Raw genomic sequence first — 17,982 nt, forward strand, 5'->3', positions numbered from 1 at the left:
TCCAGAACTTAGTTGTCACAGCTACAATCCCAATGAAAGGTGTGAGCTTTCGCTTTGGCCAATACAACAAACACCCGTAGTGTGTCACTGGCCCGTTTGCTCGGCCGTGTGATGCAATCATGGCAGAATAAGTCAATGTGGTCAGGGAGACAAGCGTTCTTGGAAGTGAGGCCAGGCTCTCAGTTCCTCCAGGCCCCCAGCAGGATACTTTCTTGGAAAGTAGAGACAAAGATTGTTCCTTAGAGAAAATCTTCAGTGTTGTTGCCAGAAAAAGAGAATACGTACTGGGAAAACCAAGGATATGTGCCCACGGTTGGTGGTAAGGGCGCGGAACTGGGAACAAGCCAGGCACCAAATCCTGACTTGGCCACTCTTCATTATTAAAATTTGGGTGAGTCCCTGGGCCTCTCAGTGCCTCAGTTTTCTCTTTTGTAAAATGGGGTGATCACAGTGATTAGGATGGAATGCTGGCATACGTGTTTGCCAGCTTGGGAATACCAATTCCAGGGGGCATTCCTGCTTCCTCCTTACACCATATGAATTATTTTCCTGTCTTTCATTTTGTTTGAATAGAAAGCTCCAAGATGTCCCTATTATTTCCTCCTGATTTGCAACTTTGTTGTGTGTATTGTAGTTTCTCTTATCTTTAGTTTCTGCAAAAAACAACAACAACAACAAAAAAAAAACAACTGTGAATTTCAGGTAATCTGTTATTTTTTAACTACTTACTGATTTATTTATTTTGAAGCAGAGAAAGTGGGAGAAAGAGAACCCCAAGCAGCTCCTCTCTGTGAGTGCAGAGCCCAATGCGGGGCTCAATCTCATGAACTGTGAGATCATGACCTGAGACAAAATCAAGAGTTGGATTCTTAATCAACTGAGCCATCCAAATGCCCCCAGATAATCTACTTTTTAAGACTGTCAACAGTCCAAAAAGCATCAGAAGATTCTTGGAGAGATTTGACAAGATAGGTTGCCCAGTTTTTTCAAGAGTCTTACAGTGTTTCAAAGAAACAGCACCTCACTCTATTAAAAACAGAGAAAAAATGGTCATTCATCATATATAATGTGGAAAATGCCATGTCCTAAAACTCAAGTACAAAATAGCAAACAACTGTAATAAAAATGGGCAAAATATTTGAACCGACACATCACAAAGTAAGAGGTACAAATACCCAATAAGCACATAAAAATGCTCACCGTTATGAATTACCAGTGAAATGCAGGGTAAAACTCAATGGGATTTCAAGTTGTGGTTTATACATACAATGGAATGCTACTTGGCAATGAGAAAGAATGAAATCTGACCTTTTGTAGCAACGTGGATGGAACTGGAGAGTGTTATGCTAAGTGAAATAAGTCATATATAGAGAGACAGATACCATATGTTTTTACTCTTATGTGGATCCTGAGAAACTTAACAGAAGACCATGGGGGAGGGGAAGGAAAAAAAAGTTAGAGAGGGAGGGAGGCAAACCATAAGAGACTCTTCAAAACTGAGAATAAACTGGGGGTTGATGGGGGGTGGGAGGGCGGGGAGGGTGGGTGATGGGCATTGAGGAGGGCACCTGTTGGGATGAGCGCTGGGTGTTGTATGGAAACCAATCTGACAATAAATTTCATATTAAAGAAAAAAAACTCAATGGGATTTCGTTCAATATCTCCTACAATAGCTAATGTTCAAAACATTGCTCAAAGAAGGCATCCAGTGGCCAATGGGCATTTGAAAAAAATGTTCAGTGTCACTCATCAGGGAAATGCAAATCAAACACCACATGAGATACCATTTCGCACCTGCCAGGATGGCTGTTGTCAAAAATCCAAAAGCAAGTGTGGTTGAGGAGGAGAAATTGGAAATCGAACACTGTTGGAAATACAAAATGGTGCAGCTGCTGTGGAAGACAGTTTAGAGGGGCCTCAAAAAGAGAACCTACCAGAAGATCCAGCCATTCCACTTCTGGGTATTTATCCGAAAGAAGTGAAAACAGGGTCTCAAGGTGGTATTAGCCCTACGTGTTCGTGCAGTACTCTTCACAATAACCAAAATGTGGGAACAATCTAAATATTGATCTACGGATGAATGGAAAAAGAAACATGTATCTTGCCTGAAGTAGAACACTATCAGATCTAAAAAGGCAGGAAGTTCTGTAACACGCGACAATCTGAATGAATGCTGAGGACATTAGCGGACGTGAAATAAGCTAGTCCCAGAAGAACCAATACTGCATGATTCGACTTATACGAGGAATCAAAAACAGTGAAGTTCATAGAATCAAAGAGTGGAGTGATGATTGTCAAGGCTGCGGGGAGGAGAAGTCAGGGAGTTGATCATCAACAGGCATACATTTCAGTGAGGTAAGGTGGAAAGTTCCAGAGATCTTCCGTACAATGTGGTACGTACAGGCAACAATAATGTATTGTATGTGAACATTGAAGGGGGTAAATCTCATAGCAAGTGTTCTTTCCACGATAAAAATAAAATAAAATAAAATAAAATAAACAAAATAAACAATAAAATAACATAAAATAAAATAAAATAAAATAAAATAAAACAAAACAAAATAAAATAAAGAAAAAAAGCCAACATTGGCACGGACAAGACATCACTGGAAATCTCATAAGTGTTATAGTAGCATAAAAATGATGAAGCCACTTAAAGTTCTAGCATAGTCTTATTATGACCCAGCAGTTCTACTGTTGGGTGTTTATAAGAAATGAAAGCATCTACCCACACAGACTTGTCCAAAATATTCATAGAAACTGCGAGGGGAGGGCAATATTCACCTTGATAGAGATATGAGCTCCGCAGTAAATGCATTTTGTTAAAACTTATGGATGATATACTTTGGTTTTTGCATCCCACTGTTTATTATATATTTTAAGTTTTTTTAAAAATTTACCTTGACAGAGAGAGAGAGAGAGAGAGAGAGAGAGAGGTGGGGATGGGCAGAGAGAGAGAGAGAGAGAGAGAGAGAGAGAATCCCAAGCATGCTCCTCACTGACAGCATGTAGCCCTATGTGGGGCTCAAACTCACAAGCCATGAGATCACAGCCTGAGCTAAAATATAGAGTCAGATGCTTAACCAACTGAGCCACCCAAATGCTCTGCATCCCACGGTTTCTAAATTTACCTCAAAGAAACTCTACAAGTAACAAACAAATATTGAAGTCTAGCTAATGATATGCATGTTGAAGCTTTCAGGGGCAAAGTATACTAATGACTAGAAGTTATGTTGACATATGTTTAAAATGACATAGTAATGGATGAGGGGGCTGAATGGATTAACAGTTATCATAGTAAAGCAAAATCATGCAATTATTAATTATAGAATCTAGGTGCTGGGGTGTCTGAGTGTTAGTTGTCTGGTTGTCTCAATTTTTTTTTTGTATATTTTCAGATTTTCATGAGAAAATTCTTAAAAAAATAATTTACCCTGAATACTGTGTCCACCTTGGAACAGGTTATATGCAGAGAAAAATTCACAGGTGATGGCTTATTTTGATTACAGTTATTTTCATAGACACCAGGTGATAGTAACCGAATAGAAATATTTTTCCAAAACTTATTTGAAGGTTTTCATTGGTATGAGGCATTTCTCACTTCTTTGATTGTTATATTGAGATTTTGCTTGAACGTCAAACAGCTACTATAATTTAAAAGCATTTCCTTGCATTTTGAAGTACTTTTAGACGAAAAAAAAAGTGTCCAACTTAGTACAGATGGTTCCCAGACCCTAGCTTCCCCTAATGTTAATTTTCTATAACTGTAGTATAATAATTAAAACGAAGACACTGACAGTACTGTTGAGTAACTATAGATCTTATTCAGATTTCACCAGTTTTTAAATTCTATCATTTGCCTCCAGTTTGGTATATACTTCCATGAATTTAACCACAGTATTGATACGTGTAGCTATCAACACAATCAGGGCACAGAACGGGCCCATTGCCCCTACAAATATCCCCTAGGCCGTTTCTCGTAATGTTAGTGGGAGCGTAAAAGTGGGGCATCTTCTGTCTCCCTCCGAACCCTGGCGACCACTAACCAGTTTACCATTACTATAATTTTGTCTTTTTGACAATTTTACACACCTAGCGTCTTTCCTATCCATCCAGTTTTGTGTGTATAGCAACAGTTCGTTGTCTTTCATTTGATTTTGTAAAAATTGATAAGGGGCACCCCAGGTGAGATTGGAGTCCGGAAGGCCTGTGGAGGGACCCACACCTCCCACTGGTCATGGATTATCCCAAAAGGAAAGAAAGGCACCTTGCATATCTCCCTGCTGGGCAGTAGGGCAGGAGGGCAGGAGGAAGGGAGAATTTCTTGTTGCCTGGCAACAAGTCCAGCCAATGGGAAGCGCCGCAGCTCAGCCAGTGAGAAGCTCCCCCTCCTCTCTCCCGCCACATACACCTGAACTCTTACTTTCCCCCAGGATCTTTCTTGTTTCCTTTGCTAATGACTTCCTCGCCCCACCTTCCTGTATGTAAACGCCTTCTATTTTATGTGGGTCCTCGGAGTATCTCTGCATGTACTGGATGAGATGCTGCCTGATTCATGAAGCATTTGATCAAGCCAAAGAGATCTGCCAAACTTTGAATTTTGAATTTTCCCTTGGATTTCGGTTTTTAACATGCCGGTGGCAGCAGTGGGATCAAAGTGGGCATTTGGAGATGATGAGGTACGCCAGGTTGTTCCCCCCCCGTGCTTGGAGCCAACGGCCTCAGGGTCTGAGGGCCACTGCAGAGTTCCTTTTGAGTGTGAGCCCTGGGTCTAGCTGCCTTTCCTTAACAAGCTGCAGCTTGAGCTGGCGGGGGATTCTGCTCAGAGCCAAGGCAGCTGGCAGGAAGTTCTGCTCAGAGCTGAGCCCCTTGCCTTTTGAACCGTGATTCGCGGGGTGCAGAACCCCTGCCCTTAGCTCTGACCCTGGGCTCCACCCTCAGAACTGTTAGGGTTAGGGCTAACCCTAACAGGTTAGGGACAGGGCTCCATCCTCTTTGGAGTCTGTCTGCCGTCCCCATCCCTTGGGGCTTGCGGGTTTGTCCTTTCTCCACACCCCATCCCCATCCCGATCATTAATGTGGCTCCAGGAAACCCAAAGGCCTCCTAGAAGAAATGGTCTTTTATGTCATGGGAGGCGAGCGTGCCACCTTCCGGCACACCTGCTTATTTTACGTTTAACACCTCTAGTCCTGGAAGTTGTGGCCATTTAAGATGGCAGGAGTTTACTAAGAATAACCTCGATTACAATGACCATTGTGGGGAACGTTCCAATTACACAAGACGGTTCACGTAAGGAATATGCTGGAGAGCAAGCGATCCCAAATTGGACAGACAGAAAGGAATGCTGCCTCTAATTGGCATACAGGAGCTTCCAGAGGGCTTCCAGATTCCAAAATAGCTTCATTAAACTACTCGTTACAAATGCTAATGAAAAATTAAAGACGCAAAATGAACCTAAAACAAGAGACGGTGAGAGGGACGTGACTCTTGTCCTGCAGCCCCCCATCCTTTACCTCCTAAGCACTCACGGTCCACTAATTTTCCGTCTGAATTGCCTTTTCACTCTGAAGAGGCTGATAGACAATCACTGTGTAAAATAAAACCTCCTGAGGTTGTACACCACCCTGCTCAGGTATCCTTCACCCCTTGGTCTAAAAATAGTTATAAAGAATTTCTTAAACCAGGGAAGGACCCCAGAAGTGACTCTGAAGAATTTAGGGTTGTTGCCGGGGCCTCTGACCCTGGGATGCTAGGTCTTTATCTGCTTGGGCACAGGTTGGTAGGATGTGGGGAAGCCCGTGCAGGAAGCAAAATGGCCAAGCCCCCAAAAGAATACTCAAGATCCTTGACCTGGAAGGGCTTGAAAATGCAACTGACCTTTCCTGAGCCATTGCTCAAGTCTTCCCCACAATGACTGGTCTATTCCCTGAATGCACCCACAGAAGAGAGATGAACCCCTGGCCGACTTTGGAGCCCGCTCGGAAACTCTCTTTCCGCAGCGTTCAGGGTGATACACAATAATAAAGGTCGCCCGGCCTGCCCTGACTGCCTTCTTTGTAAATGGATTAGCTCCTGAGAGCAGTAGCTTGAACAAAAGGCAGAAAATAGGATGGGAGGCCACAGCCTGACTGAATCTGGGACCAGAGCTGAGCATTTTGAAAGGATCCTTGAGCAAGACTGTGAACACAAGTCTGCTAAGCCCGTAGCTTTAGAGCTCCGACAACCCCCAGGCCAGAGACCCAAAATATCATCTAGGCCTGCCACAGCATAAACGCCAGGGGGGCCGGCTGCAAAAAAATACTGCTCCAAAGATCAACGTCAGAGCTCTAATCAACTGGGACACTGGGAGAGAGGCTGCCCTCAAGAGTCCCATGCGGATTCTTCTGGAGCGTCCTCACATTTACCTTCAGGAAGGGTCCCCAGGGGGGCCCCTCCCACAGCTGACAGGGATCCGAGGGTTTCTCTGCCAAACTATTGCCAGTAATGCCCCTCAACAGCCAAAGGGAGACTAAAATTAATCGTGATGGAAAACCTCACCAAACTCTAGTTGATACTGGAGCTATGCTTTCTACCCACCCCCCTCGTGGAATGATACATTTCTCAGAGGAAAAAGGTTTCCACCCTGGGTACATCTGATGAAGTTCAGAGATCATTTTTATCTCAGCCAGCGTGAGGACTCTGGGACTCATTGCTATAAAACACCCCTTTTTGCTGTGTGATACAGCCCTACTCAATCAGTCTGGCAGAGAGCTCCTTCCTGAATTAAAAGAGCTAATCAAAACAGAAGGGGACAAACCATAAGAGACTCTTTTTTTTTTTAAGTTTACTTATTTGTTTTTGAGAGAGGAGAGAGAGAGAGAGAGAGAGAGAGAGAGAGAGAGAGGAGGCAGAGAGAGAGAGAGAGGGAGGGAGGGAGAGAGAGAGAGACAATCCCCAGCAGGCTGCACACTGTCAGCACAGAGCCCAACATGGGGCTCAAACTTATGAAACCATGAGATCACGACCTGAGCCAAAATCAAAAGTCCATTGCCCAACCAACTGAGGCACCCAGAGGCTCCACCATAAAGGATTCCTAAATACGGAGAACAAACTGAAGGCTGCTGGAGGGGAGGTGGGTGGGGGGATGGGCTAAATAGGTGATGGCATTAAGGAGGGCACTTGTTGGAATGAGCACTGGATGTCATATATAAGAGATGAATCACTGGGTTCTACTCCTGAAACCAATACTGTGTGGTATGTTAACTAACTTGAATTAAAAAAATAAAATAAAATAAAATAAAAAAAGCTAATCTGTTTTGCTTCCAGTGCAGACCTGTCCGTGGAATTTCTGAACCTCATCTTTTATGTTCCTTGCAGTTTGTCCTAGACATAGAACAGGAAGAAGTTCAACAAAAGAGCCCTGATTTAATCGAGGTGCCATCAATCTGAGAGATATCTCCAAAACAGACATTGGGAGAATACAAAGTGCAAAGCCTATAAAAATGCCAAGTGGACACAAGTAAGCCTCCACCTAGATCACCTCAATGTACATTAAGCCTGAGGCCATACCAGCCCTCATGCCACAGTGGTAGGTTGCAATGCCCAGGGGCCTAACCCCTGCCTAAACCCCACCCTGGAACAGGCCAATCTTGCAGGCTGGAAAGCTAATGGGCAGGTTGGAGATTTGTCCAGGATTGGGATCCACTAAGAAGACCACACAATGATTCCCTGTTTCCCAGTTGTTCCAAACCCAGACATCCTTCTGTTACAAGTTTTTCCAGAATCACAGTCACTGTTAGAGACCTATGTTCAGCCATCTCCAGCAACCCTGTGGACCCCAACAGCCAATATCTGTTTGTTTGACTTGGATCAATCAGCACTGTTCCAGACAGTCATGCCTCGGGGGTTCACTGACACCTCTTCTTATTCTTCCCAGGTGCTCTGCCAAGAGTGAAGCACCTCTAATTCTCCAGGAAATTGACCCTCTCTGATGTATACATGACCTCTTGCTGTGCTCCGTTACTCCAGAGGCATCCGTAAAATAATCTGCTTATTTTCTGCAACAGTCATCTGAAGAAGGACATGAAGTCTCTAAGAAAAATTACAATTATCTCCAGACACTGTTCATTAGCTGGGTCATAGTCTAAACCCTGGAGGAATCCAGCCATCTCCAAAAAGAATTAGGCTAATCCAAGAATTCCCTGGGCCCACAACTAAGCAACAGCCTCATGGATTCCTAGGACTGGCTGGGGATGGCAGACAATGGCTTCCTAATTTTCCTCCATGAACCTACTAAAATTTTCAATCCCAAATCCTTTCCTTGGAAAAACAAACATGAGTAAACAAGAATAAAACAAGTGCTACAAGAGCCACCTGCTGCAGAGCCATCTAACTGTTCGAACCTTTCACCTTGCTTGCTCATGAAAGAGATAACCAAGCCCTGGGAGTGCTGGCTCAGTCAGGAACATGGCAGTAGACATTCACCTATTGCCTGCTCCTGCATATGGCCTGACTCTGTGGCTCACGTCCACCCCAACTGCCTTAAGGCTACAGATGCAGCTGCAGCTTCAGAGTCGTGGAAGCCTCAACAGATTGGACCCCAGGACATGACATTTATTCCCAAGCTTTATACTCTGTCTGAAGCCTTAACTCTGAATCCACTCAACATTTGTCTGCAAGCCAACTAGCCTCCTATGAGATCCTTCTGCATTCCCCATCTAATCTGCACCTTAAACATTGCAATGTTCTGGATCCTGCTATGTTACTACCCCTACCTAACGAAGGTGAGCCCCATGATCGTGAGGTAATAATGCCTCATTTCATAACACTGTTTCCTAATTTATAAGACCCCCACCTTTGACTCATTTTGATCTAATTCTGTTCATTGATGGATTATACTGTAAAAATGAAAAGACGAATTTTCAAGCCGGTGATGCTGTTATACCCAATCTGAACTACCTCAGAAAAGAAATCTCCCATAAGCTAAATTAGCCCAACAAGAGGAGCTTCGGGCCCTAGCAGGACAGGCCAGTTATCAGGACAAACCGTTAACATTTATCTGACAGCCAGTACGCCTTTGGGATCCTCCGTGATTTGGTGATATTATGGAAACAACATAAGGGTTTTTTTTTGCATCCTCTCTGACCCCAATATATACTCTGTGCAATAAAAAATGCACTACAAGTAAGCAATGCTCTTACTGACATTCCCTTACCTTCTGATGTTGCTGTCATCAAAACTGAAGATCACACTAGAAAGACAACCTGAGCATCAGGGAACCGTCCTGGCTGACCTTGACGCACAGGCAGCAGTGACGGAATCTATAAAGATTGTAGCAGCTGCGGATGAAGTCCATTTGCTTCTGACCCCTTGTTGCCAGACTTTTGCCATCCTGATGTCCTTGCAACATGGTGACAGTCTGCTCCTGAATCAGAGAAATTAAGGAGGGAAAACAATGGCTGGAAATTAAATGAATAATCAGGGCTCTGGGAACCCCAAGATGGCCATGCACTTGGTTCTTCCTGGCTCCCTGGCAAACCCAACTTTTTTGTTTTTTCCATCCCTTCACCCACCATGGTGCAATTAAGATGACTCAAATTTATGGATAGACATTGGTGGGGAGACTTCTACAAAATTGTAAAAACAGTCTACTAGCAATTTCTGATTTATCAGACCCATAATTCTGGAAAATTCTTTTTGTCCCCAGAGCCCTCAGGCCTCTTTCCGGACATTTTGAGCACCTCAGCTTGATTTCACTCAACTGCCACCTAGCGTGGGTTAACATGTTCTTGCTGTTGTAGATGTGTTTTCATATGGGTTGAAGCCGTCCCCTGTCACAATGTGGAGGCCCTCATGGTGACAAAGAAATTGTTGGAGAATGTGTTTCTCACTTGGGGTACCTTCCGCAATCTCCAGTGATCGAGGCACCCACTTCACTGGGCAAATCATACAAGCCTTAATGAAAGCCTTGCAAACTTCCTGGACTTCTCACTGTCCCTGTCACCCTCAATCATTTAGCAAGACTGAGAGAACTAATGGGATTCTCAAACTTCTATTTTTTTTAACATTTATTTATTATTGAGAGGCAGAGAGAGACAGAGCATGAGCAGAGGAGAGGCTGAGAGACGGGGAGAAACAGTATCTGAAGCAGACTCCAGGCTCTGAGCTGTCAGCACAGAGCCCCACGCGGGGCTCGAACTCACAAACCACGAGATCATGACCTGAGCCAAAGCCAGACGCTTAACTGACGGAGCCACCCAGGCACCCCGGGATTCTCAAACTTATAATTTCTAAACTTGCTGAAACCACTGAACTCTTTTGGCCTAAGATGTTGACCTTGGTCTTGCCGACTGTTCATAGTGCCCACTTTGGGAAACATAAAGTCAGTCCACACGAGACAGTCACCACCAGACCAATGTCTATTGGTCTACAACCTTCCATTGATCCCTTGTCTCAGGCTAGTATGACTGGCTTCTGTAAGTCCTTGATGTCTTATGCTCAAGCTTATCTTCAACAGGTTAGAGATGCCCTCAGATCCCAATTCAAAGGATCCTGTTTTCAGAGTCTGGATCCTGGAGACTGGGTGTCTCGGAAATGTTATCTTAGGAAGACAGTCTCTGAATCCCATTGAAAGGGACCTTACCAAGTGCTCTTGACACTGATACGGCCAAACTATCATTGCATAGATAGTTCCAATTGCCTGGGATTTGTCATGATTTGGAGTCAATTTCTTTCGATAGTTAACTTGCGGTGAATCACTCCACCTGAATGATTATTACAGGAGATTGACCACCACCACCACCGACAACAACAAAAGAGGAACCCTCTGTTACCCCATGAGCTACATTTTCTGAGCCCTCTATCTACTTATGCTTCTCTCTTTTTACTCAGAGATGGAGATGGTCTTCTGCTGTCACAATAAAAAAAAAATAACCATCCTCCAACAGGCTCCAGTTTTTACTAGATTTCCTTTTGGTGAAAGGGAACCTTAACATACACTTCTCCCCTCAGCTATCACCCTCTAGTGGCCTGAACTTACAGAATTATAGAATAGATGAAGGGAATCTTCAAAATAGACTTTATATCTCACTCTAGGTACATTGCAGGTGGGTGCTATATTGAGTAGCAATGGCAGAGCGTATTTCTATCATAATGGAAAATTCTACCAGATACCCAGGCTCTAAAAACTCTTCTATTGAATTCCCAAAAGGTAACTTTCTTACCTGTAATGGAATACTTTCCTATGTATAAAACTTGAATACTTCTGATTGTGTACTATACATTTGCAACAGATATTTTAGCAGTCACTGCTCAGAGCAAACGTGTTTGGAAGGAAAAGGGCATTGGAGTCAGAAAGGTCTGAGTTCAAGTTATGTTCAAGAATTGATAGGTACCTGACATGTCAACTTACTCTACATTTCTGAGTCGCAAATTTGTTACCTGCAAAATGAAAAGAATGAAGTTTAACACACAACGTTTCTGTGAGAATTAAGTTAATCTCTTAGTAAAAACTAGGAGAGGTATATGCCCAGTTCTAAAAAACTGATTGTTTCCAGTCTTGAATTACATCGAGATTCTTGTTAGAGAGAAAGGGAGAGAGAGGGAGACCAAGCAGCCTGAGGGGATATGTTTGTATGAGTGTTGTATTTAGATATCATTGCTGCAGAAGCGTATCTCCGTCACCCTGTGGACATTTCATTCTCTTTCAGATCCACTCGTGAGGTTTCACATTAATGTATATTGAATTCTATCCCACTAGGTTAATCCTATTACTTAAGCCTTTGAAGAACTTCCTAAATCCTCCTATGAGCAGAGATATACGCTCCTTCCAAACTTCACAATAACTAACAAACCGACAATGGTCTTCTATCCAAAATGATGATGCAAATGCTGAACAGAGTCAAAGGTACAGGTGGGTCCTGGGACCTTTGCAACTAAAGCCCTGTCCAACTAAAGCCGGCTGAGAGCCGGCTGTCATTTTATATTCTGAGTTCACATATGACAATCCACACCCAAACGATTTGCAATCTTTCCCAAGATACCTCTTTCTAAGGTGACATGGTAGTTATGTACCAGTACATTTAATGCTGGCTTTTAGTTACTACAAAAAAATAGTGGTCTTCAAAGATGTCCATCTCCTCATCTCTGGAACTCGTGAGTATGATTCCTCAGATGGTGAAAGGAACATTGCAGATGTGATTGAGTAAGGATCTTGAGATGGGGTGATTGAGTAAGGATCTTGAGACGGAGAGATCATCTCGAACATTTCGGTGGGTCCAAGGTTCTCATAAGTGAAAGAGGGAGGTAGCATCTAGAAGTGGGAAAAGACAAGGGTAGCGATTCTCCCTGGAACCTCCAAAAGTATCTCAGCCCGGCCAACATCTTCATTTTAGCTCAGCAAAATATGTTTTGGATTTCTGTCTTTCACGTCTATAAGAGAATAAATCTGTCTTGTGTTTGCGAAACCCTGTTACTGCTGTAATGAGACACTAACACATCACTTGCAGAAAAGGTTCGCAGCCCCACGATCTGATTTTGTTGGGACAGATCCCTCCCCTGCAGCTGCAATGCTCTTGGTTGTGAGGGGACCTGCCATGCATCCGTTCCTATGAGTTTTATTTCATTTACTTTGCACAACAAACGCGTGAGCCAGAATAACTATCCCAATTGTGAATAAGAAGGAGCAAAGTTTCAGAAAGCCAGCGAATCACTGATATCGATGTGAGGCCAGGGGGGACCTGAGCCACGTGCTCAGCTCCTTTGTCTGGGTGTTCTTCTCTGTGGCACTCGGCCACCGTTCCCACCGAGGTACTACAAGAACCCTACGGGGTTATTTGCCCTATAGCAGTCGTCTCAGAATGCATTGCTCTCCTGCAAAGAATTTGAACACTGTGTCGCGTTACAAAAGAAGAGGTTTCTCCACTAGAAAAAAACAAAACAAAAAACTTGATGTGATACCAACACTCACAGGTGAAAAGAAAGAAGTTCAAGTTAGGGTGATTCACCTGACTTTTTGGAAACATAGATTCTAATTCTGTTTCTTTATTATAAAGGGGAGACGCTATCCTTGCCCTATACACTTCGTACAGGGTTGCTGTGACATTTAATTGAGAAAAGCTATGTAGAACTGCTTTATTGCATGAGATGCTTTGCATGTTGGGCTCATTATTATTATAATTTAAGGCATTATGAGTATCACTTTAATTCTTTATTTTCGCGGTAATTTCTAGGGGTCTGAGGCTCACAAATGTTACATAGGGATGATAAACATGGCAATATTTGGGTACCCTAATTATCCATATTGAAAAATTAGTGCTACTTTGGAATTCAGGAAATACTGGATTGCCCAATTAAGGTGAGCATAAAATTCACCTAACGAGCATTGTCTTTGTACCGATTTTTCCCCAGTGAACACAGGCGATTTCACTGCAATAGTTACATATATTAAACAGAAAATTTATAGCTATCTCTGAGATGTTTTTGCTAAAATTGGTAGGAGAGAGTTCACCTAATTGCAGCTTTTATCCTTTTCTCAGCTTCACAATTGCAGCACATCACGTGGCCACCATCCCCACCCCCCGTGGCCACCATCCCTCACCACCCCCCCACCCCTACCGTGAGCTTCAGGCATGGACTCTGGATTTTAGGAAGAATAGTTTTCCGGTTCTTTCTTTCTTTCTTTCTTTCTTTCTTTCTTTCTTTCTTTCTTTCTTTCTCTCTCTTTCTTTCTTTCTTTTTTATAGATAGGAAGAAAACATGAATTCTTTGACCTGGGGACCAAAGTCCTTACACAATTTGCAATTTTCTCCTGGGAAGAATTGAATATTCTGCCCTTTGTGATTTCAGCTCCTTTTTTGAGCAAGTGCCTCAGCCTGGATGTGGGTGTGGCCTGAGGGGATCAAATGGCTCCCGGGTCAGGCTGGCTCCCCTGGAACATACGTTGGCTTTGGAGCCAACAGTGCACCAAAGACCAGAGGTGCGGATGCTGGAGAGAAACTACCGCTGGCAAAACCTGAAATAATTCTAATGTAACAGTCTCAGAATGGTTATGGCCGGAGGTATCAGGGCCAGCAGGCAAACGGAGATTATTTATTTTAAAAGATATACATTTAAAACTGCTTGAAGATGGGACAGAGGTGTTGTGAAGAATGCCATGAGAACAGAGGGACATCGCTTTGGACTCAGCATCATTCGGATTGAGGTCCTGGATGCCCCTTTAGCACCGGTGGGATGTCACCTGACAGATGACAGTCGTGATGGCCACCTCACCTGGTAGCTGGAGGGATGGGAACGGGGTGTGGAGTGCCAGGCCACCTCGGTGGCCATTGCTGCTGTCACTATGTCACTAATGTCACCGTGAAACATAGTGGTGAAAGCTGATATTAGAATGAATGCTTGTCTCCAGTTAGGTCTTCAAACTGGAAACACAGTCGATATCCTGAGCGTTGACTTGGGGGCAAATGGAGAAAGCTTTCTATTTTCTGGAATAGAAGGAATCTATCAGAGTGCAGGGATGCTTAACCTAAAATCTCTGTAGGTCCTTGGGCCACGCCAAGGAAAGCGGAGGAATTGGGACCTTCGCGTCCACTCTTAATCATTTAGTGGTCTTATTATCTATCCTTTTTTTTTTTTTGAGGTGGGGGCAGAGGGAGAGAGAGAAAATCTTAAACAGGCTCCATGCTCGGCACAGAGCCAGGTCTCATGACTGTAAGAACATGACCTGAGCCGAAATCAAGAGTCAGACGCTTGACCCACTGACCCACCCAGGTGTCCCATATCTATCCCTATTTTTAAAAATCAATTAAGAACATGAGTTTCCTTCTATGTTTTATTATTGTCTCAACAAACGTTTATTGACCAACAGAGCTGAGCGCTGAGCTGGGTCAGGAAGCAGGAAAAGGATGTTGGCTGGTGAGTCCCGCCTGTGACAGGTGGGTAAGTCTTGTAGGACAGACAGGTAGCACCCAGGCAGAAATTGTGAATCGAGAAAGTTTAGTGAAGATAGGTTCTAGAGTTGTCCTCTGGAGGCGTTCAGCTATGGGAAGCCTCTCTTCACCTGGCTTCACCTGGCTTCACCTGGTCTGTTTAGAGGATTAACACAAAGGAAGTACACTTGAACAGAAGAACTCTGTAGGATGACTGAGAGTCACTTATTCAAATGAATATCTCATAGATCAGTGGACTCTTCACCATACAATTTCAACTTACAGGGGCACCTGGGTGGCTCAGTCGGTTGAGCCTACGACTCGGTTTCAGCTCAGGTCACGATCTCTCTGTTTCGTGAATTCAAGTCCCACGTCGGTCTCGCACTGGCAGTGCAAAGCCTGCTTGGGATTCTCTCTCCCCACCCCCCGCTCCTCCCCTGTTCGTGCTGTCTCTGTCTCCTTCTCAAAATAAATAAATAAGCTTTAAAAAATAAAATTTCAACTTATATATTGAGCACCTACTGTCTACCAGACCCCCAGGGAAGCACAGAATAAATGAAGGATGCTTCTATTCTGGCCAGACTGGCCGCTATCCATTTGTCTGGGAGAAGCCTTATTCATGGGCTATGAGATATACACCCTGTTCCATCTGCTAGAATCTAAGCGTCTGAACATTATTTGTGGAGTCAGTGCAAATCACCGGGTAGCTAGGCCAACCTCCCATCACCATGCTGGTCCCTGGGGAAGTGGTTTTCCTAAATGTTTGAGGTTTTCTTTTCTTTTCTTTAAGTTTATTTGGAAAGAGAGAGAGAGAGCATGAACAGAGAGAGAGAGAGAGAGAGAGAATCTCAAGCAGCCTCCACACTGTCAGCACAGAGCCCAACGAGGAGCTCGATCTCACGAACAGTGAGATCATGACCGGAGCCGAAAACCAAGAGTCGAACGCTTAACCAACTGAACCACCCAGGCGCCCTTGGACATTTGGGGCTTTAAAGAAACACAAACATGTAAACTTTTGCCCGCGGGAGGAACTTCTCTTTCTGATGGCTGGTCTCTGTCTTAGCATGGCAAGCTGCTCTTTCTTTCTGCACGATGGCTGGTTTTGGGATGAGAGACACTTCATAACAATTATATTTACATCATTGCTTTAACCAGGGTTGTGGTTCACAGGAAGCAATCTCCCTACATAGTATCATATGCACTTTTGTATATTAACTCTTGGGCAACTCTTGGAATATAGATTTCAGGGAGACTCATGCTCAACTGCTATTAAAGAAATAAGGGGCAGGGGCTCCCTCAGGCAAGAAGTACAGAGCGGTGGTCCCAGTGCCGGTTCCTTCATTGGCTCGGTAAGACCTCTTTCCATCTGCTTCTTTCCTCCTCTGCTTTTGTTCTCGGTTTCTGCTCGTGGGTATGGACGGCTTCTGCAGGCCTACCCATCACAGGTAGGTATGATCATGTTAGATACCAAATACGACCATATAAGAATGTGACCAGCCCTGTGCTTGGGAATGGTGGTACAGAGATTTAAAAAAGGGGGGATGGGCAGGAAGGATCTGCAGTCGGGGCTCAAAGAGATGAAATCGACAGGCTTTGCTGCCTGGTCTGATTCAGGCCCCAGAGCCACCGAGGCACCTGTCCTCACTGGGAGCCTTTTGGAAGACCCCACAGGTCCTGCTTCCCACCATTTGGGGGACGCCCGGCGAAGAAAATGTTCAGGAGTTTAGACTCAAACACACTGCGTGGTAGGTATTCTGATGAAGAAGTCCAAGAGGCGATCGCATTGGGGTGTAAGAGGGCCTTCAAGGTCAGCAACAGTGCCTCCAAAGTAGCATCTCATTTGCTCTTTCCAGTGCTGCTGAGAGGCACACACGTTATCTCTGGAGGCACCGATGGTGCGTCACACACACGCTCTTCCCAGGGGAAGACAGCTAACGAGAAACCCGGGCCCCTTAGAAGAGCTGTCATGGGCTCAGAGTCCAAGCCCAGGGCTCAAAGCGACAGTTCTCCATCCACCAGGACTTCAGCTGGGGAGGGAGACACTTGGGAGGGAGTGGGCGCTGTTGGGGTGGGCTCTACTGCCTCTTGGTAGATGATACGGCGACCACACCTGACCGCCCAGGTCACGTAAATTATCTCACTGTTCCTCGTTTGTCCTTTTCTTCATTCATCCATTCATCAATAGACACTGAATGAGAACAACTCTCACAGGCTCTGTATCTGGTGCAGCAACACAAAGGCGCAATCGGGAACAGGACACACGCACAGACACCGTGTGTCTGCCTGGGATTTGGCTCCGAAATTATTTGTCATTTATTTGCCTTGTAGACCCCACGTCTCCTGAGTTGGCTGCGTATGCTACATATGATGGCATAGAATTTGTTCCTCTTGGGGGCGCCTGGGTGGCTCAGTCGGTTCAGCATCCGACTCTTGGATTCAGCTCAGGTCATGATCTCAAGGGTTCGTGGGTTCAAGCCCCCATTGGGGTCTGTACTGGCAACGAGAAGTCTGACTGAAATCTTCTCTCTCTGCCCATCCCCCACTCACGCTATCTCTGTCTCTCTCAAAATAAATACATAAACTTAAAAAAATTAAAACAAATAAAATTACCATGTGCTTCTAAAAAAAAAAAAAAGAAAAGAAAAGAACTAGTCCTCTTATGTTGGGAGCACACAGAGGGATGGAAATGGAGAAGCGACGCTCAAGGCTATTGTCTGTCACAAGGAACCAGACTACGGTTTACATGTTATTATTACCCAGTCTTCACGACATTTGTACCAGTACAAATGTTGGTCCACTGCTTGAATGACTGAATAACTGGGGCTCAGGGAGGTTAAGTACCTATCCAAGTTGACATTTATTTAAATGAAATCTATTAATTTTTCACATAATATAATTTTATATGCTATAATTAATATCATATATAAAATATGATAGAATGTAACATAAAATAAAAAGGCCAAGCTCCGTTTCCTGGCTCTTCCTAAAGAGAACGGTTTTAATTTCAAGGACGAAACAAAGATTGAAAGTGACAGGAGAGACGCTGGAGGAAGGAAGAGAATGTTCTATGGAGCAAAG

This window comes from Panthera leo, chromosome A2 (assembly GCF_018350215.1).
Source record: "Panthera leo isolate Ple1 chromosome A2, P.leo_Ple1_pat1.1, whole genome shotgun sequence".
Lineage (NCBI taxonomy): Eukaryota > Metazoa > Chordata > Mammalia > Carnivora > Felidae > Panthera > Panthera leo.